We start from the raw sequence: 24,988 nt of genomic DNA, 5'->3' as shown, positions 1-24,988 counted from the left end.
GTCAGTTTCAGTTTATTGGTTAATTTTTCTAGTAGGGCTGTTTCCCATACTATTTGGTACCATTGGTCCATGCTTACTCCTGAGAGGTCTCTCCAGTGTCTGGCTATGATGTTTCTGGTTGCTGAGAGTAGGTGGGTTATGAGTTCTTTGTGTTGTTCTAGAACGTTGGCACTAAGTTGAAAGCAATTTCTCTGCCCCACATGTGGTTTTGGCAATGTCAAAAGCTCTCTCCTTTTCTTAGGAACTTTTTGGCATGCCTTGCAAAAATGGTTCACCAAACACCAGAATTGCCCTTGCTTGCAACCACTCTCAATAGTCTTCACTTGCTGTCTGTAACATCATCACACACGTAGTATTAAAACGCAATCTCCGATTGTGTGGAACTATCACACGTGACTAATCCAAGAAGCAAAAAGGAGCGTCAGCCAAAGGAAAAACCAGTTGCAGCAGCAGTAGCTTGGGAAAACAACAACACTGAACAGGATTGAAAATAAAGGTGAGCATTCTCACATTCTAGATAGTTTGGGGAGAAAGTGCTAGTGTTGACCCCAAAATTAAAAATGACAAATAGTCAGTGCTGCGCTAGTAGTTATATACCTTTAATTATATCCATCTAAATACTGACCTCAATAAAATACCAGGGAGATGTTTGTCCTTAGTTGAAATTCACTTAAAAATTGCCCAAGCCCTAATCTTTCACTCTGGATCTCTGCTTTTCTTTCATATAGGATCCAACTCTTGACTGATGTGTCCGGGCAATTATCTGAAAATAGTGATGAATGTTACTGCGAGAGTGTGCAAATGACTGTTTGGAGAGTTTAAGCTTGGATCTATATTAAAGGTCAGTTATCAAAGGAAAAAGGAGGCAAGAATGGATTATTTGCTGCTTGCAGTGAGTAGAATTTTAATGTCACTAATGTTGGTTATTAAGCGTAAATACACAAAGGTTTAAGGAAATCAAAGGATGAATGCAGTCCAGGCTTCTGGCAGTGTCCCCAAGGAGTGCTTGTGCTCAGGGAAGAGCTAAAAATACAAAATGAAGCTTTTTAAGGCAATTGGGTTTTAAAATATACCCTCTTTGTGAATGGCCCAATTCATTTTGCAAAGCATTCTCCTAGGGTTCAGAGACCCCTGGCGCACAGGAAGCCAGGCCAAATCTATCCTCGCGGGTTTCTAAGAATCAAGAGCTCGACAGGTTTTATGTTTAAAGAAAACCACTTATAAGTCAATTAGCTTTTTAAAAGACTTTGGAACACCCTTGTGAGCTTGACCGATGATTCAGAAGATAAAGGACAAAGCAAGCCTCTCAGCAGAGTTCAGTTCTTCTGTTTCAAATTTCTGATGTGTAAACTTAAAGAGAAAGAGAGAAATTGTTTATAAAGCAAAGCATTCATTGTCCAGTAGCCAATGATACTGGGTAACTCTTGTATTAACAAATGTAACACATCACAATTGCAGACTCTGGAATCTTCAAAAGACAAAAGCAAACCCAATGTCTTGATATGCTTTTATATATTGAGTGGACAACTAGCAGAAAATTCCAGTTTTAAAAGAGAGAAATAATCACCAGTTTGTCTGAAAATTAGGTCTCACTGCGGTGATTAACCTGTATCAAGGCTACACAACTTCAGACTGCAGATGGGGAAAGTGGTCAAAAAATGCATAACCTATCATGAAAACTAGATATTGTGGAAACGAGTTTTAGCCTAGTCTTCTCCCTGACGTGCTAGTGTTCTATGTGCAGGGAGGGCTTGCCTGGAGGAACAATCAATTATCTGATTCTGCCATGCTACAGTTTGAACTGGTACATGCCAGACAGAGGTTTACCAAATCTGTCAAAATGAAGCCATTTCTGCTCATTACCAGGTGAGTTTCCTTTATAGAAAGTTACTGTGATAATACACGAAAGCAAATAATTAGAGGGTGAATACAGACAACCAATGGATGTGGTTAACGTGGTGAAGTTTGCCTGCTTAAATGTGCAGAACATGTAGCAAAACAATAGCAGCTGGCTTTGTTGCTAAACAGAGGGATGGGGGTGGTGCTGTGGGTTAAACCACAGAGCCTAGGGCTTGCCGATCAGAAGGTCGGCAGTTCAAATCCCCGCAACGGGGTGAGCTCCCGTTGCTCAGTCCCTGCTCCTGCCAAGCTAGCAGTTCGAAAGCATGTCAAAGTGCAAGTAGATAAATAGGTACTGCTCTGGAGGGAAGGTAAATGGCGTTTCCGTGTGCTGCTCTGGTTTGCCAGAAGCAGCTTAGTCATGCTGGTCACATGACCCGGAAGCTGTACGCCAGCTCCCTCAGCCAATAAAGTGAGATGAGCGCCGCAACCCCAGAGTTGGCCACGACTGAACCTAATGTCCCTTTACCTTTACCTTGTTGCTAAACAGAGAAGTCCCATACCTCCATGAATGGCTGCAATGCTTTCACTATTCTCTGGTTCTTTGTTTAGGGCAGGGTATTTCAACTAGAGGTCCATTGATTCTTGAGTTCCGTATTCCCCCAGAGGTTCTGTGAAATGTTACAAACTCTTACCTTAAGCACTTCGCTTTCTTCTCTTGCCAGTTTCCCCACCTCTGAGAGTCAGAGTGCCCACAATTAACATGTCGTCTCATGGCATAGTTTGCCAAAGTAACCAAGTTTCATGTTGGGAACTCTCAGAATAGTGTTGCTTCAAAGAGGTCAATAACAGATTTCCTCATCGTTCCGGAGTTGTCCTCCCACTCACATACTCTTAGGGGGGTAAAAAAGGCTTTAAATTTTGAGCTTGTGAATTATTGTATGTAATTTCACACTTTCAACTCAAGAATTAAACGCGTACAACCCCACCCAGCCCTTTCAGTATACAACACACCCAGAACTGTAACTTGAGAGATATGGCAATCTCATCAAGAAACAGGGAGTTTGCTTAATCTGGAATAAAGCGCATATGAATTTTATTTATATATTTCATATATAAAGATGTATTAATATTACAAGGTGTTCCTCTCAAGCCAAGCCAAACCTTAACAGAAAATTAAAAATAAATCAGAAAATTAAATATTTCACGATATACAGGACCGGCTCTTCCATTAGGTAAATAGAGATCCCTGCCTCAGGTGGCAGATTAAAAGGGATGTAGACAAGTGACCCCGACATATTTGCTGCTGCCTTTAGTCACTTGCAGGGCTGCTCACCACCATTTTGCTAGCTTACGTTGCAAGTTGCTGTCTCCTTCCTTACTCAGGCTCAGCTGCTGCTGCCTAAACCCCTTGGAATCCATTCTCAGTGCATTTCCATGCCACTTTCCAAACTCGCAAAAGTCTGTTGTTGTTGTTAAGTGGTTTTGTTGTGCTAGGGCGACAGGGCACTTTAATCTGCTTCAGTTATGCAAACCTAAAATCCCAGGATGCACCTCAATCCCTCTTACCTCTTAAAGAAGGCATTTAGATGAGTTTAGTTTCTGTTATTGTATTATGAAAAAGCTTTAACGAAATCTTAATTTTTAAAGAGCAAGGTTGCAGAGCAGGATGGCATGGGACAAGAGAGGGAGGGAAGGGCGGAGAGGGGCAGCAGGGGAACATGACCTGACCTCAGGTCCCACCATACCTTGTTCTGAACATGAAAACAAATAAACAGCACTTGGAACAGGAATCTTGAACTTAAAACCTGAAAACTATGATGTAGAAGCATGGAAGACAACATATCCTCCAACATTTCTCCAATGAAAATAGGGACGTCCCATTCCATAATGATAATTTTACTATTTATACCCCACCCGTTTGACTGGGTTGCCCCAGCCACTCTGGGTAGCTTCCAATATATATATAAAACACAATAAAACATTAAACTTTTTTTTAAAAAAACTTCCCTATACAAGACTGCCTTCAGATGGCAGATAACACCATATACCCTCCAACACTTTCCCAATGAAAATAGGGACATTCAACCAAACCCTCCAATGAAAATAGGGACTTACTAAGGAAAAGTGGGACATTCTGGGATCAAATCAGAAACTGGGACGATTTGTATACATTAGGGATGTCCCTGGCAAATAGAGAAACTTGGAGGGTCTGAGACAAGCTGCTCTTTAAAAAGCAGCTCTAGCTGCAAGGACTTTCCTATTGGAGGTCACCTGCCACAGATTATTTTATACAGATGGTGAACTTGCCAAGTGGTTAAGGCAGAAAAGACTTAGCACTCAATAACATAGGGAAAAGGATATATTGTTTTGCCTGCAGCACATAATTTGCTGAGAGAGAAATTCCTCTTCATACTATAACCTGCATTGCATAAGATCTGTTCCATTACAGAAAACAATCACATTTCCTTCCTTTGGTCATTTAATTATTACAATATTTATTCTGCCCAACCTCCAAGCTGCTCAGGGTTGTTTATGAGGTGTTTCCTGCCCCCCCCCCCGTCCCCTTACAGTTTCACAATGTGTCCTCAAAAGAACTGTGAGGTGAGTTTGGCTGAGGGAAACTGACTGGGCCAAAGTCACCTCAGCTGAGCTTCATGGCTGAGAAGAATCTCTGGGTCTCTGTAGGTCTAGTGCAGCTCTCTATTGACTTGAATTAACCAAACTGACTTCCATGTCAACCATTTTATTGGTGTACAAGAGAAACAAAGCTCTCACTTGCTATTCTCTGCTCTTTTGTTTCCTCTCTTTGGATCCCACAAACAAGGAAATATAGCTATCCATTTCACATGTTTTTGCAGAAAGGCATCTTGAACTCATCAAGGAAGCAGCAGCAAATAACGGCTCTTTAAGGTGTGGAATCTGTATAAAGCCCATGTTTTTGTCATACTCACTTTTTAAAGAAGTATGCTTATGTTTTAAGGTGTGCGCCAAAAACATAATGCATGAAGCGACTCACAGTCTCTTGCTCTGTTTTCACCAAGCAAGAGGGGCGGACAATCGTTACTACTTCTCTATAGCTATTTCTTTCAGCTGTATTGAAAATTGCATTAAAAAAACTAGTTAAAATGAAGCCTAAGATGTCACGGTGATTTTTTCCTTGCTCTTGTTTTTAGCAGTGATTTCAATGACTGTGATAAAGCAGATTAAAACCAGAGAGACTGAGTGTGGTTCTGGTCCTTTGCATACAAATTTTCTTCATGTGAACAACAACCCATATTTATCTCCAGTCTTTTCATTTCCGATGAAAAAGGGGGTAGGCATTATAATGAAAATATTCAAACAGTCTTAACTACAGTGTCATTAGCATGGGCTAATTACTAGCGCCTTGTGATTTACGTGTTTTTGGATTCATCGAAAGCATTTGGAGCTGTCCCCCCCCCCTTTGTTAAAAAAACTTTAAACAATTGAGGGCATAAGAGAGGCTGATAGAATCATGAATGCTGTGGAGAAAATGAGCAGAGATCCCCCCCCACCCCAAATTTCTCATTTAATACTAGAATGGGGTCCTCTGGTGAAAATGATTGGGAGAAGGATCAGCACAGATAAAAAGAAGTACTATTAGACACAATGCAAGGATATACAATGATGTTTTCCACTGCCACAATGGCAGTTGAGTTCTCTCCCCTCTGCTCACAGTGTTCAGGCACAGTTACTGTGGTGACATCCTATCCCATGTTTCCTTGCCTTTGCTTCTCATCGCTGGCTATCACCAGAGAACTGCTCAGTGTGATGACATCACAATACTGGGAAGAATATGCAAATGTTGCAATGGGGTGGGGAAGGTGGGGAACAACCTGACATTCAAGTATAACATCCAGTGGCATTTGTAAGTAGCTTGGAGAACAGGCCTAACCATAGGTAACAGCAATCATAGCAAAATGAAATATCTCTATATGAATATATCTCTGAACACCAGTAAAGGTAAAGGTAAAGGGACCCCTGACCATTAGGTCTAGTCGTGACTGACTCTGGGGTTGCGGCGCTCATCTCGCTTTATTGGCCAAGGGAGCCGGCGTACAGCTTCCAGCGTACAGCTTCTAGGTCATGTGGCCAGCATGACTAAGCCACTTCTGGCGAACCAGAGCAGCGCACAGAAATGCCATTTACCTTCCCGCCAGAGCGGTACCTATTTATCTACTTGCACTTTGACGTGCTTTCAAACTGCTAGGTTGGCAGGAGCAGGGACCGAGCAACAGGAGCTCACCCTGTTGCGGGGATTCGAACCGCTGACCTTCTGATCGGCAAGTCCTAGGCTCTGTGGTGTCAGGGCAAATAGCAAGAGATGGACAAGGGACTAGTCAGATCATTGGTCCATCTATGGTCCACTTGGACTGGTAGAGGCTCTCCAGGGATTCAGGCAGGAATCCCCCCCCCAAACTTTATTAATGATTGAATCTGGGATCTTCTGCATGCAAAACATTTGCTCTAGCATTGAGCTATGGGCTTATTCCAGCATCTTCAGATATCCTGCTCATAAGCTCCTGAACACTGAGTACGAGAACTGACCTGTGGTTTGAGTCCGTCTGATAGGTTTTCAAACGTTTGTGTCGTTTTCACTGTGTGTATATACTTAATTGTTGTTAACCGCTTTTATACTTTTTATGAAATTGTAGCACGCAAGTCCTTTTTTCACCAGCAAATACATAAATTGGGGCTGTTCTCATGCTACAATGCTCTTATATATATTACTGTTATTGACCCAGTGGTTTCCAGTGGCACTGTGGGCATTCCCATAACCTCCAGCCTCTGGGGCGAAAGCACTCTACTCTTTTTAAAGTGGGTTTCTGATACTTTTTACTGAAATGCAAAAAGTAAGTAGGCAGAAAATATACTTTGCTTGCAAGCCTCCTTCATCGTAGTTTGCCTGTCACGTTTGCATTGATTTATGATAATAATTCTTGCCACACATGGATTTTTTTTTAATAAAAAAAACACAACCGTTTATTTTGCTGTCTAAATAATAAGGCAATTTGTTACAGCTAATTACTCAAATGCTTCCTTAATCTCAATTAAAAGATAGAGGGCAGATTCCCCACAGCCCCCGCAATGCTACTACCTTTCTAAAGCCGTATGCTACCCAAAAATCTTTTTTTAATGTGTTCCCAATTACATATTCATTAAGGAATGTGCGGCCTATGGAAAACTGAACTGCTAAATACATAGCTGCAATCTTAAACAATGATTTATTGTGACATGGGATGTGGGACATTTCCACAGCTTTTGTGATTGCCGTGATGAAGCTGTAAAGCAAATAGCATGAAATGAAGCAAGGCCTCACAATTTAATCAGCTCGTAAACAGATCTACCGCATCAAGCAAATGACATTATTATCCATCTGAAGTAAATCTTGCTAATCTCAGGAGATAAAATCAACATCATTAATGGTCACATGTCATATTCATCAACACTAAACCATCCCTTTTGACAGATTAATCCTAACTACAGCTCCCACGATGTATGGTAATCGAGCCTGGAGCCTGCAATTCATTCCGCAGCAAGGCTAACCAGTACTCTTAGCGCAGCTATTACAAATAATTTTTTTATTGATTTACATATTTTAAAATGCATTTAAGGTGAGGCGCCATTAAAAATCCTGTCACTATTGCAGATTTCTCCCCCGCCCTGTGTACAGTCTGCATTCACAGAAAAAGGGAAGTGAAACACACTTTTGGGTACAGCTCAGCACAAATCCCATTGAAAGGAGTGCAAGCCATGCTACAACAGCTCTTGCACGGTTCCTATTCATTTCAATGTAGCTTTTAAAACATCTCAGTTATTAGAAGTTACGTCTCTATCCTGCCCCTCCTCCAAGGAGATCAGGGCAGCATACAAGGTTCTTGCCACCTCTTCATTGTATTCACACAACAACCCTGTGAAGTAGGTTAGACTGAAAGCTTGTGAGTGGCCCAGTGTCAACCAGTGAGCTTCTTAGCTGAGTGGGGATTAAACTGGCATGATCAATCTGCTCCTAGTCCAATGCTTTGGAGGTTTTGAAGCAGAGGTTGGGTGGCCAACCTGTCATGGATGCTTTAGCTGAGATTCCTGCATTGCAGGGGGTTAGACTTGATGACCCACGGAATCTCTTCCAGCTCTATGATTCTAAGATTCTATATTAGTTGGGGAGCCTGCGGACACCCCACCCCCGTGATGTTGCTGGACTATAACTCCCATCATTCAAAAACCATTGGCTAAGCTGACTGGGGACGATGGCAGTTGGAGACCAACCATAACTGGAGGGGCACAGGCTCTAACCACTATACATTGCTGTCTTCTGCAGAATAACTTTCTGCTTGACTGTGCTCCCACTGTCTTTTGCTTATCATGCTGATGAGCTGGAGGGTAGTTAAAGGAAGTATTTGGCACACGGTATCCTATTTGCAAATTTAGGGTGCTTCCAGGCCAGGCAACCTGTTTATTGGCCATTTGTCCTGATTTGTGTGCAGGGAGATTAGATGACATTGGCTACTTAATGAGCACTTGTTCTGATTTACTTGCGGGAAGTGAGGGAGATGTTGCACCAAACCAAGTGATATCCCAGTGCATTTACCCATGACTTTCCTTATGGCAAAAAGTCAGATCTTTTTGAGGAAGTGTTCTTGTTCTGCAGGAGGACCTCCCAGTCAACTATAACTGCACAGCCTGAATTTGCTGGCATGTGATTGAATCTCCCCCTAAAAATAGCAACAGTCTGGAAGCACCCTTAGATTGAAACCCTATATGCACTTACCTGGGAGTAAACCTTATTGAAGTCAACAGGAATTTCTTCTGTATAGACACATGCAGGATTGCGCTGTTAGTTATTCTGAGGGGGGGGGAATCAACCCACTCAATGTGTTGAGTGCTGAGCCACATAGATTCTGTAAATTGGAAGCTACTGGAGAGCTTGAGTTGCATGGGATCTAAACTCCCCCTGGTGTCCTCTTCTGGCTGGGCTGTGAGTTTGCTGGGCCTTACAAGTTCCTAGAGGGGACTAGGAGTTGCCCTACAGCAAGCAAGAGGTAGCCAGGATCACGTAAGAAAGGCAGGCTCTGTAAAACCAGTTCCCAGGCAAGGCAGATGTTGCTTTGACAGATGCTTGAGTTCAACTGCACTCCTAAATAGCAGGCATGACTATCCCCTGGCAAAAAACAAGCAGGGATTTGTACACTGAATTAGACCATAGTTCCATCTAGCCCAGTTTTGTCCACTTTGACTAGCAATGTGGCTCTCTGAGGCCAAAAGCAGAGAGATCTTTCCCAACCCCAGTATCTGAGTGGCTGCCTAATGGGCCTGGAGATACAATGATTGCAAACCAGAGCATTTGAAGAAGCTGACACAAAACAGCCCAGTGATCAGCATGCCACTGAAGCATATTTTCAGGGAAACGTAGATTCTCAGCCACTTGGCAAAGAGCCACCTCCCTGCCTTAGTTTCCCCTGATGAAAATGACCATAGGATTGTTAAGAGGCTAGGCTAAACAAATTCTTGTAGAACTACAATCTTGTACAAAATGAGCAACCAGAGCGGCATGGTCCTTCTGTAGCTTTGCTCTTTTCCTGGCAGTCTACAACAGTTCTGTCTCTGTTGCCCAACCAGGACTTCCAAAGTTGAATGCAGAGGAGCAACAGACTCTCTGGCAGCCTTTGGGAATAAGTTTTCCATGAAGGCCCGAAGGTTGCCATATTCCTGGGCTTACCGCTCGCTGCCCAAAGCTGTGGACAAGGGAATAAGCAAGGTGGATGTGCACCAGAGAGTCTGTTGCTCCTCTGCATTCAACTTTGGAAGTCCTGGTTGGGCAACAGAGACAGAACTGTTGTAGGCTGCCAGGGACGAGTACAGTTACTTCCTGAGTACATGAAAGAATGGTCAAGCTCAGAAATAGACAAATGCTGCATTGCTTCAAGCAGTTGATCAACAATGGGTAGCCAAGCAAGAGAGAGTAAGCTCACCATGGACTGGCAATTACTTAAAATTAATCTGTGAATCCTCTCTGGGCTGGAACACACACAACTATCTTCCTGGGGAGGCCACTGAAAATGACAGCCTTCAATTATTTGATATGCCTTGCACACTACCTTTCTACCAGTTGGTTCTCAGGGCAGAAAGAGAAAGAGCAAAGGAAACATTTGCTTACATTGTGACTTGTTTCCATTATGCATTGTGCTAAGCAGTGTGCCCTTTCGCCTGCCCTTAAAGGTGGCTATCAGCAGGGCTGCAAAATTGGAACTGCAACCCACAAACTGCAGAAGCCTCAGCAAAAAAAGGCTTGACTGCTGATAAGGTGGGGGGTGACAAGATGAGTGTGCTGATGCAGGAAAAGGCTCTCAATTCACCAGACAAATCCCCTAAATGCTGACCTTGTTTGCATGGCCTGTTACCGTGTAATATCTTTATAGATCTGGTTGAGTTGTCAGAAGAAACTCTGTAGTTCTAACAAATACGTATCACTTGTTGGGTTTCAAAGCATCCTTTTAAAGAGGTGCACACAAATCGCTAGATCGGTTCAGGTTGTGATGATTTGATCCTGGTGGTTTCTTCAAGGCCCCCGTCTTGTCAAACAATGTGGGTTTGGTTGAGGACGCTGTTTCTTCCAGAATGCCATGGGCCAACAGCATCCCACCACTGTAGTCTTCCCACCTTCAGGTCTCCCTCCATCTTTTCTTTCATAGCAAGGCTTTGCCTGTGATGTCAGCATGATGCAACAATGGCACTCATTGTGAAATGACTCTATCCTCACCTGCTGTTATGCTAAAGAGACTGGCGTATACAGTTCCTGGTTATAGATATGCTGTTTCATGATGATTTCTGCTTTTCTGGGCAGGTAGGACCAGCTTGAAGCCATTCCATTTCTACATTCATTGGTCTGTGGTCCAGAAATGTACCTGTTAAGCCAACTGCCAGGCTCTGTAACAGCATCCCACATGACCTGATGCCCTGCAGATACTTTGGACCCCACCCCCCAATTTCCCTGGCTAAATACCAGCTAAAGCCAATGGGAGATATAGTCTGAAACACCTGCAGTAGTGGGTAGAGTGCCAGACTAGGTATGCCACCTTGAGCTCCTTGAAGAAAAAAGTGAGATATACATGTAATAAATAATATAATACTCTAGAGTTTGCCACTTACAGCATATATGTGTTAAGGCACATAATGCATACCAAACCCCAAGAGAGATGCTGCATTAAAAGGTGTTTAATTTAAAAAAAAATTAAATTCTGAAATGTGAAGTATTCTATATTACAATGAGACATGATGAGCTATAATGAGATTATGATGAGATATTGTAATTAATTAGACCCACCCTTGCCAGTGTGAAAATAGATTGCTGGAGTGGGTCAAACCAGTTGGACAAGTTTAGCCTGGCATATATTCCCTTTCATTAGGAGGCTTGAACTCCACATAGGATTTATTCTTTCTGGTGTGCGAAGTTATGGGCTAACTTTTTAATTGGCCATGCTGTTGGGGGACAGATAAAATTGCTTTGTGGGCTGGATCCAGCATGTGGCCTGCCAATTGGCTATCCTTGTGCGAGAGGATTGTGAACTTGATTGCTGTTAAATGTAGTAGTTGCTTTGAGTGTTTACTTATATGCACAAAGCACTAATGTAAGTGCTGCATGATTGGGATACCGTCCCATATATATACAGATACAGATACAGATACAGATACAGATACAGATACAGATACAGATATAGATATAAATCATTAAAAGCATTGATTTCTTAGAATTATGTTTATTTATTAAATTCGTACCCCACCCTTCCTCCCAAAGGAGCCCAGGGCAGCAAGCAACAAGTGATAAATGTTCCGACTTTAATGGAGTGGCAATTAATAATAATAATAATAATAATAATAATAATAATAGGCTTAAAAACAATTCCAGGACAATTGCAGACTGGGTAAGATCTCAAGGCTTGTTGAAAGACGAAGGCTTTCAGCAGGAGTCCAGAAGACAACAGACTTGGACAGAATAATTTTGGAATAACATTAAAAAAAAAAACAAAAAAAAAAAACAGAAGCGTTTCTGCTAAGTATTGTTGGTAAAGATATCCTGAAAAACTTAAGGGAAATATTTTTATATGCCACGGCGGTGGTCCGAACACTAGAAGCAAAAAATTGGAAAGGGGAAAATGTTCCAACTTTAATGGAGTGGCAGAATAAGCTACAAGAATATGTGGAAACGGCGCAGTTGACCAACAGTTTAAGGGGTAATTCAAGACAAGAATTTGAAAAAAAAATGGGACAAATATAAGAGATATGTGCAAAAATATGCCAGTGGTTTATCATCTATGGCAACACTTGATTGAACTTGGATAAAGAAACATATGAGAAATAAGATCAATGGTACAAATTGTTGTAAGAATGTATTAGAGATTATATAAAGAATAGAGTAATAATGGTAGGTACATTCACTATCAAAATAAAATTATACAATGTGAATTGACAGTCCAAAGTCCTTAGGATATTTTTTGTTAATAATTTTTGATAAGGATTTTTGTTAATAATTGCATAAAAGGCAACATAAATACAGCAGAAGTTCAAGGTTTATATATAGGTAAGAAAAGATAAAGTATATGTTTTTCTTTTCTTTCTTGTGTATATGATTGAAACTTCAATTTACTTTATGAGATGTATCATATATTTATATAATGTATTGTAAGACTATTAATAAAGGAAAAGAAGAAGAAGACGACAACAGACTTGGCAGTGGTCTAATATTCAAGGGGAGGGAACTGCAAAAGTGCCACAACACTAAAGACCTGATTCCTACATTGTGCAGAATGCAGCTCCTCTTATGATGGCATCTGCAGGAGGCCCTCCCCTGCAAAATGAACCTTTTCTCCAGTTTCTCCAGTCCAGGGCAGTGTACATGATCTTCTCCATTTTTTTCATCGCAACAACCTGTATGGTAGGTTAGGCTGAAAGGAGGTGTGTGGTTTAAGGTCGCTTTTGAACTTCACAACTGAATGGGGATTTGAACCTGAGTCTTCCCAGCTCTAATCACTTTATCATGCTGGGTCTGTATGTATTTGCAGAGATACCTGGCCAGTTGTCTAAAGAGAAGGATGTTTAGCCTGATCACAGCATCATCCATTGTACTAAATATAAAGAAAAGCTGGATAAACCACATTTGTATGTTACATAGTGTGCTGCCCATACAACCGCCTTCTGTGTCTGTCTGTATGCATATACGGTAGATAGATTCACTCACATGCAAGCCACTTTGAGACCATGGGTCAGAAAAGTGTAAATTTCTGCAGCAATAAAGCATTAGGGTGCTATAGGACTTGCACAGAGAACTTCTTTAATTAGTTGGCAGCCATAACGTATGTTGGATCGGGTATTGCCTTGTTGCTGCACAATGAAAAACTTATTTATCAGAAAGCTGACCTTATTGGGGGCAGGGAGGGTCTATTATCTGGAACACTACATCCTCTAAACAAGCACAGAATTTCATTGGCAAGCACATTAACAAGGGCTTCTGAATGACAACGTGAATGACTGCAGCGGCCACAGTTGTGTTGCCAGTCATTGACTAAGTGTGTGCAAAAAAGAGAGAGAAAAAGTCTACAACCTTTGCAGATTGCAAGTGGTCTGAGCCGAGACAAGGAAAGATAGATTGAAGTGATTTATGGAGACAGCATTTATCAACTTAGTGCAAACATTACCCTTGCTAATGTACTAATTCATTAATGGCTTATTCTTCTCTCCTGAGACTTAGTGATTTTTTTTATTTATTTAAAAAAATACCTTTCCTTTATAGAAACAGTAGCCATCATTAATATCGCACCTATCATAATCTATATTTCTGTTTTGCTGGGGGAATAGGTGATACACACATGAAACAGGAGGGGTTGGAGAGAACAGACAGAATGCTTCTAAGAACAAGAGCATTTGGTTAAATTCCTCCCTGCCATGATGTGCAAAGGTAGATGACTACATGGCTCATGTGAGAACCAGGCTCTGCATCTTGCAGGGGGGCATTTTCAGGAGTGGAGGCAAATATATTTGTGTGTGTGCAACTTGCAGTAGAGGGATGGCTAGGCCGCCTTGCCCAATCAGCCCCTCCAATCATGTGCTGGTTCTGGCAGAAATGATGCAAAGAGTTTGAGTTTCTAGCTGTAGATTCTGGGACAAGTAGTCCTAGACACTGGGAAGAAAATACGTTCCACTTGGACTCTGGGAGTACCAGCACATGCTTTGCCACTATTGGAGATGGATGCCAACCATAACTGGAGGGGCGCAGGCTCTAACCACTATACATTGCTGTCTTTTGCAGGAGAACTTTCTGCTTGACTGTGCTCCCACTGTCTTTTGCTTATCATGCTGATGAGCTGGAGGTTAGTTAAAGGAGGTATTTGGCACAATGTATTTCCTCCTGTTTGCAGATTTAGGGTGCTTGCAGACCAGACAATCTGTTTATTGGCCATTTGTCCTGATTTGTGTGCAGGGAGATTAGATGACATTGGCTACTCAATGAGCAGTTGTTCTGATCTGCTTTCAGGAAGTGCAGACGATGTTGCACCAAACCAAGTGATATCCCAGTGCATTTACCCATGACTTTCCTTATAGCAAAAACTCAGATCTTTTGAGGAAGTGGGCTTGTTCTGCAGGAGGACCTCCCAGTCAACTATAACTGCACAGCCAGAATTTGCTGGCATGTGATCAAAAGTGTGATCTTTCATGATCTCACACATGAAAGTGTGGGCAGGCTGTTTTGGGCTCATGGCTGCCGCTCCCCTGGCAGCTGTGTTCATGAAGGTCATTGCCAGCTTTTCATGTCTGTGGCTCTGTTCATGCTAAGCATTCTCCATATGATCGTGCACTCACATGACTGAGTAGAGTGATTTGATACAACAGTGTGAATTAACCCTAAGGCTGTGGAGAGAGAAAAATGGGATGCTGCTGTTGTCATCTGGAAAGACCATCAGATGCCATTTCTGAATTCTGTAGAGCTGAGGCCTATTTCTCATGAAGGTGATGTTCATGTGACGGTGTTGTACCACTGAAGATGGTGGCACAATTGATTCAATGCTCCCCTGCACATAGAAAGCTGGGAGAAGGATTCCATTCCATTCCATTCCATTCCATTCCATTCCACTCTCTATTCTATTCTATTCTATTCTATTCTATTCTATTCTATTCTATTCTATTCTATTCTATTCTATTCTATTCTATTCTATTCTATTCTATTCCATTCCATTCCATTCCATTCCATTCCATTCCATTCTATTCTAACCCTCTTCCTAACATAGTAGGGAACTGTTTGAAGGCTGAACAATGAACTTTCAGTGGATCATAAGAGCAGAAGAATTGGCTTGGATCAGACCAAAGCCTATCCAATCCTGCACTCTGCCAGCCATATGCCTCTTCATGCTATAAGCAAAAGATGAAGATGCTGGCCAACCCATTGGACTTTATGTGTTCTGCCAACACAAGGATTTCTGCTTTTGCAATAGAGCTCCCCCACAACTCTCCACTTCTCATATGCACCTTCCCGAAATCTACTCTGGAGGTTAATGGAAATCTCAGAATAGATAATTGGGGGGGGGAGGGGCGTGAGAGCAGGAGGGGGAAAAGTTCTTTTGCACAAGCAGAAATCCTCGCACTGACAGAATGTGTTACCCGATGCTACGTTGGCCACAACCCATCGATTGTCCACCAGCATTGGATATTCAAATATATCTGCTCCTGGACATAGAGGATCCAATTAACTGTTATAGTAAATGGTCATTGAAAGACACAACCTCTTTCAGTTTGTTTTATTGTCCTAAGCTAGTAACCATCCCCAAACCACATGGTCATGAATTCCATATGTTAATTCACAATAATTTCTTATTAGTTTTCAATTACAGTCCCATAATAGCCTCATTATAACAATACCAGTTTATAACACAATTATTAATACCAATCGTTCAAATATCAGATTATATAATTTAGATAAAGTGGCATGCTAGATTTGATGCTTTGATGCTTTTCTTTATTTCTGCATTCCAAAAATCTTATTAATTTCCATTACATTCTGGTCACAATAATAATTCCTTATACAACATCTGCAATATTAATAACTTCTGTTCTCGTTGATGCATTAAATGGTTTATAAAACTACAAGTGAGGAACTCAAATCATATCCTTGTTCTTCCTGTGTGGGGCAATTATTCTGTCCATGATATTTCTTCCTGTCCTTGTGAGATATGTCTTTCTTTACCCCAGTTGGTGCTGTTATCTGTCATGCCTTGGGCGGAGCTCATATCCCATTGTTGTTCCAGAAATTTTTCCATTGCTGCATCCCGTGTTTCATTACTTTGCAACTTTAACAACAGCTGCAAAAATCACTCAAAATTCCATACGTTACCGTATTTTTTGCTCTATAAGACTCACTTTTTCCCTCCTAAAAAGTAAGGGAAAATGTTTGTGCGTCATATGGAGCGAATGCAGGCTGCGCAGCTATCACAGAAGCCAGAACAGCAAGAGGGATTGCTGCTTTCACTGCGCAGTGATCCCTCTTGCTGTTCTGGCTTCTGAGATTCAGAATATATTTTTTCTTGTTTTCCTCCTCCAAAAACTAGGTGCGTCGTGTGGTCTGGTGCGTCTTATAGAGCGAAAAATACGGTAATTCAGTGCTGTGTTGTGCAGAACTTCCTGTTGTCTGTCCTGAGCCACTGGCCAATCAGCTACATTAGATGAACTCTTGCCTATTATGATGAGAGAGGAAAAGGACAAAATTATCCTCTTTCGACACCATTCATATCCTCTATCATGCCTTCCTTCCTTGAACTATAAAGCAGTTTAATTCAGTTTAAAGGTGTTTCAGCTTCTTCTCATTGGGGAAGCTTCTCCAACCCCTTAATCATGTCGCCTGCCCTTTTCTGCAACTTTCCTGGCTCTTTTATATCCTTTCCAAGATGAGATGACCTGAACTATATGTCATGTACCAAATGTGGCTGCACCATAGACTTAAATGCAGCACGACGATGCTTGCTGTATCCTCAGTTCCTTTCCTAATAATTCCCATCGTTAACTTTCCTCCTTTCCTTGCTCCAACACACTGGTTTTATATGTCCAGTGAGCTGTTTGCCACAACCAAAAATTTATTCTGGGGTAGTCATACCTCCCTATCTGCTCCCAGCAGGCCACATACCTCATACAAATGCTCTTAAATAATAAAAGGTACAAGGGGTGAGGAACTGCAGGCTCAGGGGTGAAATGTGGCCCTCCATACATCTCTATCTGGCCCTTGGGTATTTCCCAAAGCCACACCCCTCACTGGCCCTGCCTTGCAACCTTTCAGAGTATACCTTTCTGTCTAGAATGTTTCCTTGAGCTCTGATAATGGGCAACTGCACTATACTTTAAAGGCAGTACCATGCCACTTTAAACAACTATGGCACCCCCCAAGTAATCATGGGAAGTGAAGTTGTTAAAAATGCTTAGAGGTGTTAGGATACCCTTTCCTCTTCACAGAGCTACAGTTCTCAGAGCTCCCTGAGAAGAGGCATTGTATCTGTATCTGTATTGTATCTGTATCTGTTTCTGTATCTGTGTATCTGTATCTGTGCATCTGTATCTGTGTATCTGTGTATCTGTGTATCTGTGTATCTGTGTATCTGTATCTGTATCTGTAATGCTGGCCCAAACCATTTAATGCAAAACGATGCCTGAGCTAGGAAGAGGCTTGACAACCATATGTCAGGAGTGCTCTGATGGTGTTTCCTGCTTGGCAGGGGGTTGGACTCGATGGCCCTTGTGGTCTCTTCCAACTCTATGATTCTATGATTCTATGATTCTAAGATTGTGGCCCCCTCTGCCCCTATGGGCAGGATGGAGGTGGATTCACTGGCGCCCAATTGCAGTTACAGTAAAATCCTGGATTTCTCTCCAGATTTCTAATATTTGTAAACAACCACCCTGAGATCTGGTGATGAAGGGCGGAATATAAATCTAATAAAAATAACTAAATAGATAAATTCAATATTACACCTCATTGACATGCATTCTTAACAAGAATGGCTATGCTGGATTCTGCCCACCCACCCCCCCCCAAATCCAATTTCTTCCTCTAATTCAGTAGGAAATTGGTTAGAGCAATAACATTTTGTCTGAGTGGCAACTCTAATTTTCAAAGCGTTGTTAGTTTTCAAAACTTTTGGGGGGTATAAGGAAAGAAAGGACTTTCTAGCGGGGTTCTTTCTCTTTTTTGGTAAAAAGAGGAGGTGTCTTGATAAAGGTGCCATGGGTGCCAGCACAAGATGGCTGTCATGGTCAGCAAAAAAGAGGAGGTGCCAGTACTCTGCACACACAAAAACCATGGGGTCTTTCCCCATCAAGCCTTTTCTGGTGCATTTTGATTTAATCCTACAAGGCGCACTGGGCTTGACCCCAGGAGCTCCTGCTCCTGGTAGAAAGGGCTCTGCCATACACTTCTGTTCCACCGAAAGTGTCATCTCAAGCCGTTAGTTGTCGAAAAAGGGCTTCTGGCTATATTTTTATGCGGAAGGTATCTTTCACTTGAAGTAAATGCTAAGGCTCCAACGAGTGCACTCTCTCTTAATTGGTGCCACATAAAAGCTTTTTCATTTACTGTAAATTTGTTTCATGTACATAAAATGAAGTATGCCATTAACGTGGGCAAAGTACAGTACCTGGAGACTCAGCACATTTTATTTAGATTATTATGTGAATATTAAGACGTAATATTGTGTGCTCCTGTCATTCTCCCTGAAAGTTGTTTGATGATGGAGGGGGAGAAACAGAACCCAGGGTTAGGAAACAAATGAGCGGAGAATTGGCAGAACACGGGCGTGAATTTATTGGATGCGGTGAAGGAGGGAAGGAAAGTGAGAGAGAGGGAGAAATGTGTTACAGGGCTCGGTTTGTTTAAATTAGAACATGCTTTATGGAATCAGCATAACCATGTTACAATTATCTATGAATGGTACTACTTCAGGCTGTGGGGGAGGGGAGAGAATCAGAATCGCACGTTTAGTGATTCCTCCACAAATCAAGATGCCCTGCACATGAAAAAATAGCCAGAGCAAATTGTTCTCCTTGGTGTGCTACCGTTCTATGCCCTGGGACTGTTATTTGTTTTGCAGACCCTCCAAGTGTCCCTATTTTCCAGGGACAGCCCCAGATTTACAGAAAACTTCCCGGTTTCTGATTTGATCCCAGAATGTCCCGCTTTTCCTTAGGATGTCCCTATTTTCATCAGAGAAATGTTGGAGGGTATGGAGTTATGTGACCCCCCTCAAGTCAAGGAGGTAAGTAACTATACAACCTTTAGAAGACATCCAAAGGCATAGGGAAGTTTTTAGATGTTTAATGTTTACTATGTTTTTGTGTATGTTGGAAGCCGCTGAGAGTGGCTGGGGCAACCCAGTCAGACAGGTGGGGTATAAATAATAAAATTATTCTGGTTATGATTATATGATGGAGTAGGATGTCCCTAGTTTCATGGCAGAAGTGTTGGAGGGTATAGTTTTTTTTTTAAAAAATAATTTTTATTAATTTTACGACATAAACAAAAAACAAACAAACATAACACGACTTCCCCATACCTCCCCTTCACTGCATCCTTGTTTTAAAATTTTTAGCAATCCTTCATCCATTTTTATATTTAATTCTCTTTAAAATTTTCTTAAGCTTAAATTTTTACAGCTGTAATTCTTTATATCAAATCCCTTGACATCTTAACATTCCGAAATTTTACAACAATTTTTAAGATAAATTTTAAATTTTTTCCAGTCCTCTTCCACTGTCTCTCTCCTCTGGTCACGAATTCTGCCGGTCATCTCTGCCAGTCCCATAAATTCAGTCACCTTGGTCTGCCATTCTTCCAGAGTAGGTAGTTCTTTAGTCTTCCAATACTTTGCCAAAAGAATTCTTGCTGCTGTTGTTGCATACATAAAAAATGTTCTATCTTTCTTTGGAATCATTTGGCCTACCATGCCCAAGAGAAAAGCCTCCAGTTTCCTTGCATGGAGGGTATAGTTTTGTTGGGGGAGCATTCAAAGATACCAGTTCTCAACATGCAGCCACAAGCAATTTTCCTAATTAAACTGCTGGTTTTCGAAGTTGGCCAAAATGTGTTAGAAACTGTGGAAGGAGACCTTTCACATCCCCTGAAAAAGTACTCACCTGGCTGACATAATAAAGTCCAAAAAGCAGCAGGCTTATTACAAGGGACTGAAAAAGAAAATCAATGAATGCAGCGTAAGAGCATATTCTGTTCTATGAACTCACACGAGGAGAACATTCTTAGTGTCTGTCTGCTTCCCAAGTATTGAACCGTCTTCCTCCCAGACCTGACTAAGGTTGTGATTCTATAGGGTGGGATTTGTGAATGTCAGGTGCAGAGAATAAGTGTACCTGATCCCTGCAATCTGTGCTAAACCCATGCCGATTGCATGCTAAAGAGTGGGATAACAGAGGCAATAAATAAAATAATAATAATAAATGCCATTATTTGTGTTTTGCCTTTGGCAGCCTCAAAGTTGCTGAAGAGACACTCAGATTCTCTGTGTTGCTAACTGGCAACCTTAATCATGATGCGCTTTGACATTCTTTGTGATTTGGCATTCTTTGTGAGTGCATCAATAGGCTAACCAAGGTCATTTCCTAAGCTTTATCAATTATTCCTGATTGCTTTAATCCTGTAATTGCTGCAATGGGGAATGACAGGCTGCATACTATTCCCTCTGACTTAGGTCATTTCCACACACAAGGCTTAAATTGGCTTTGTTTTAAATAAGTTCCTAAAGCAAATGCAAAGACCACCGTTGGCTGGGATGCACATTTGATTTTTCTTCCAGGTTCTCACAGCATCACATGTGACACAAAAATCAATAAGGAATGCAGATGTGTTTCTCGGTGCAATGTATGAAAAAATCCTTAGCCACACCGGAATCTCTGTAAAGCATGTGAAGTACAGATTAGACAAGACATGAAGCTATTGCCAGATATGGCAACGCCATGCCAAATTCTCTTCCTCACACCCTGACACAGAGTGTCACTTAATGAGCTCTGCGGTTCCATCACACCGTCCATTTCTCCAATCCATCCTTGCCCCAAAGCAGCCATTTATGGGCAGGGAAACATACAAGGTGCTGATGTTGAACAACCTTATGCCTGACATGAGAGAGGGGAGGACTTAACATGGTGATGTCATTTCAACGACGGCTCTGTTTCATGTGCATGAAGCCATCATGCAAAAGGTAGCAGGGGGAAGGACCTTTTCAGAGAGAGAGAGAGAGACAGAGAAATAGAAGAAGTAGAAGCTGGCAGCATAGGCCATAAGCTCAAGTCCCAGATTTGAGATCCAGCATCTCTAGGCAGGGCTAAGAAAGACCCTGGACACAATGTACAGAACAGAACTAAATGGGCCCATGAACTGACTCTGCATAGGACAGCTTCATATGCTCCTCAATCAGGGCTGGACCATACATGAGGCATGGTGAGGCAACTGCCTCAGGCAGCAGGGTCCCCAGAGGCAGCAGATCCTGATGTCAACCTTTCTTCTCCCCTTGTTCCTTACCCCTTGTTCCCTGGTGGGGAGGGGGGACCACCATTTTGGGGTTTGTCTCAGCTGCTAAAATGCAGAAGATGTCCTCAATACATCTTCAACGGCCTAACTTCTGCTGGTGAGAGAATGCCATTTTCTGAAATCATGCCGATTCCTCCTTCTACAGAGTGCTGCGGAGCACACGCTGATCTTCACCAGCACAAGCTCCTTACTTGTTCATGCTCTGGAACTGACACAATGACCTCTTGATGTGCCAAAGTGGGGCTTCTGAAGGCCAGGCTCCAGCGACAGTCCTCCTATACCTCCATATTGGCAGAAGAACTTGCAAGGCTGATTGGTGCCTTTTAGGCAGCATTGCAAGACCCATCAACAAACTGAGCACTGCGGCCACCTCCTCAGGCTAAGGAACCAGGCTGATTTATTTGCTGGGCTGAGCTCTTACCTGCCCCCACAGTAGCTGACACTTTGAAACCTGAATGGCTGCTTGCCTGGACTACGGTTCTTGCCTCTGGCCAATCTTCACCTTAACAGACCCTCCAAGTGTCCCTGTTTTCCAGGGACAGCCCTGGATTTACTGAAGCCATACCAGTTTCTGAATTGATCCCAGAATGTCCCGCTTTTCCTTAGGACGTCCCTGTTTTCATCGGAGAAATGTTGGAGGGTATGGCATTATAAGACCTCCAAGCCAAGGAGGTAAATACAACCTTTAGAAGACATCTGAAGGCAGCCCTGTATAGGGAAGTTGTTCAATGTTTTATTATATTTATATATATGTTGTAAGCTACCCAGAGCAGCTGCCTCCTTCTTGGGAGATAAGCAATGACAAACCTAGACAGCATCACCTTGCCAACAAAGGTCCGTATAGTAAAAGCTATGGTTTTCCCAGTAGTGATGTATGGAAGTGAGAGCTGAACCATAAAGAAGGCTGATCGCTGAAGAATGGATGCTTTTGAATTATGGTGCTGGAGGAGACTCTTGAGAGTCCCATGGACTGCAAAAAGAACAAACCTATCCATTCTGAAGGAAATCAGCCCTGAGTGCTCACTGGAAGGACAGATCCTGAAGCTGAGGCTTCAATACTTTGGCCACCTCATGAGACGAGAAGACACCCTGGAAAAGACCCTGATGTTGGGAAAGATGGAGGGCACAAGGAGAAAGGGATGACAGAGGACGAGATGGTTGGACAGCGTTCTCGAAGCTACCAGCATGAGTTTGACCAAACTGCAGGAGGCAGTGGAAGACAGAAGTGCCTGGCGTGCTCTGTTCCATGGGTTCACCAAGAGTTGGACACGACTAAACGACTAAACAACAACAACACCCAGAGCAGCTGGGGCAACACAGCTGGGGGAGGGGTAATAAATAATAAAATTATTATTACTATTTTTATGATGGAATAGGACAGTGTTTCCCAACCCTGGGTCTCCAGCTGTTTTTGGACCACAATTCCCATCATCCCTGACCACTGGTCCTGCTAGCTAGGGATGATGGGAGTTGTAGTCCAAAAACAGCTGAAGACCCAACGTTGGGAAACAGTGGAATAGGACACCCCTATTTTCACTGGAGAAATGTTGGGGGGTGTGCCCTAATTGCCATTCTGACAACCGAACCATTGACTGTTTTCAATGACACCATATGAATCCAGCCTCCCACATGGCTGACAGCTTGCTTTCTCCTGACCTTGGGGGCCCTGATCCTGATATTACTAGAGAAGCCATTTTCCATGGGAAAACTCTGCTATCACAGTATCAAGTTCAGCCACGAATCCTAGAGTCAGTTCCTCTTTCAAAGCCTTCCTGCCATCTAAAAGTAGCCTGTCAAGGAGCATTTTCAGGCCATCCTTCCAAACTATTCTAGTCACAAGATAGGCTATTGTATGGAATTTTAGAGCAAAGTTTGCTAAGTAAGGGTTGTGTGGCCATGGAGATTTGTCGCTCTGGGACGTAGGTCAAAAGCTAATTTTAGTACTCTCAATGCTTCCCCTTATAGTAGCAAGGCAGCATATCAAAGAAGCTCTTTAGCTCCATGCTTGCATTGGTTACAGGGCTTGTTTTCATGATTCCTGAAATGCCTGGCCTTCATCCCAGCATGAAATTGAGCCTTATGCCACATCTCCAGTGTGTTACTCAAAAAAAAAAAAAAAAAAAAAAAAAAAAAAACCAACAAAGAATGAAAAAGCCCTTCCTCTGCATTGTATTCATTTGCTTTAGCCAACTGAAAGCCCCCCACCCCCCAAACAGAAACCAAGATGACACTACTGATTTACTGTAAATAGGTGCCACAGGCAATTTGCTGCACGGTATGGTTTTCTTGAGAGTGCTAGACCACATTTGAACAAAGACACCAAAAAAAAAAATCAATGAGCCCCGTTGCAGCCTAAATGCTTTGTTAGCCTTTTACTACAACATTACATATTACATGCAAATAATGAGAGAAATTTAATGCTACTAGCCTTGCCAGGCAATTCCTTCGGATCTTTAATATATATATATATATATATACACACACACACACACACACACACACACACACACAGATCTTGAACAGTAACATTTTTCTTTTTAGCATGAAGTTGCTCAAGGTTCACTGGAGACTTTGAAATTGCTGCTTTCAGAAAAATAACAATGTAAAATGACATTATGATATATAGCACCTTCCTGTGTGTTTGAACCAGTGCAAGTCCCAGCTGCTAATGCCTCTGGGAATGAAGCAATCTCCAGGGCACCATTGTTCAATTGTCCTTCTAACTGTATCCTGTTTAATTAGTTGCAATTAATTTCAAGCAGCAGCCTCCTGGAACATCACATCAGGAAGCATTGGGAGTGGATATGTGGAAATGCTGGATATTCAAAATTACGAAGACTGGAGAGTGCGTGTGTTAAGAGGAGAGAAGTGAGCAAGCAGCAAAACGTTTTTGGCTTAACCAATCTGGAAGCGAACTATACAAAACTTCCTGAGCTAGATACTATGGAGTGACACACACACACACACACACACACACACACACACACACACACAAACAAGCAAACGAATAAGACACAATGCCACTAAATAAAAAAAAGAAATATTCTGTGTGTTTACTCAGAAGTAAGTCCTGCCCATGCTGAAAAACCAGGCCCATTAAATGGTCTGATTCACATGCCACCTTAAACCATAGTTAACTATGGTCTGAAGGTGAATTTGCAGCGTGCCGATGCAGAGCTCAAAACTGCAGGTGCTTTGCTCCTTTTCTGCAGTGGTAGACTTTCTACAGCAGTATTGCAGCTGCACCGGTTGAATTACCCTCAAACCGCCTCTGCTCCTTTGCTCTTGCTGCTATCGTGCTGCTAGGAGCTAAGCCATAGTGTGGCTTAGTTTCCTATCGAAACCTGAGCCCAAGGTTTGTTTCAGGGGGAAATTAGGCACATGTTTGAAATGTTGGATGAATAATCAGATACCAGCTTGCTCAGAGTCGAAGAAAGGGACTCAGGTCAGGCACACACATGCTGCTGTGGTTTTGCACACTGAACCCCTGCATACTGCTGGTGGGAGATGGGGAAATGGGGAGGGGGGGAGAGAGATTTGGTGTGCAGCATTGGAGAGCAGCGA

At 42.3% G+C, this 24,988-nt stretch overlaps 3 long non-coding RNA genes across 3 annotated transcripts in view; 1 reads left to right on the top strand and 2 right to left on the bottom strand.

The window, feature by feature from the left end:
* Nucleotides 1-24,988, bottom strand: part of LOC309343194 — a 244,646-nt gene that overhangs the window by 8,390 nt on the left and 211,268 nt on the right. The gene's annotated exons all lie outside the window — the stretch shown is intronic.
* On the top strand, nucleotides 323-23,853 carry LOC309343177. The gene is made up of 4 exons (XR_014157153.1): nucleotides 323-496; nucleotides 729-841; nucleotides 19,074-19,142; nucleotides 23,445-23,853. It is a non-coding gene; the product is annotated as an uncharacterized lncRNA (long non-coding RNA).
* Nucleotides 7,067-10,864, bottom strand: LOC309343195. The gene is made up of 3 exons (XR_014157172.1): nucleotides 10,239-10,864; nucleotides 8,630-9,019; nucleotides 7,067-7,142 (listed from the first exon to the last, which is right to left on the bottom strand). It is a non-coding gene; the product is annotated as an uncharacterized lncRNA (long non-coding RNA).

This window comes from Podarcis erhardii, assembly GCF_964252035.2.
Source record: "Podarcis erhardii genome assembly, chromosome: 5".
NCBI lineage: Eukaryota > Metazoa > Chordata > Lepidosauria > Squamata > Lacertidae > Podarcis > Podarcis erhardii.
The sequence above is the reverse complement of the archived record's forward strand: the minus strand, read 5'-3'. Positions and strand labels throughout refer to the sequence as shown.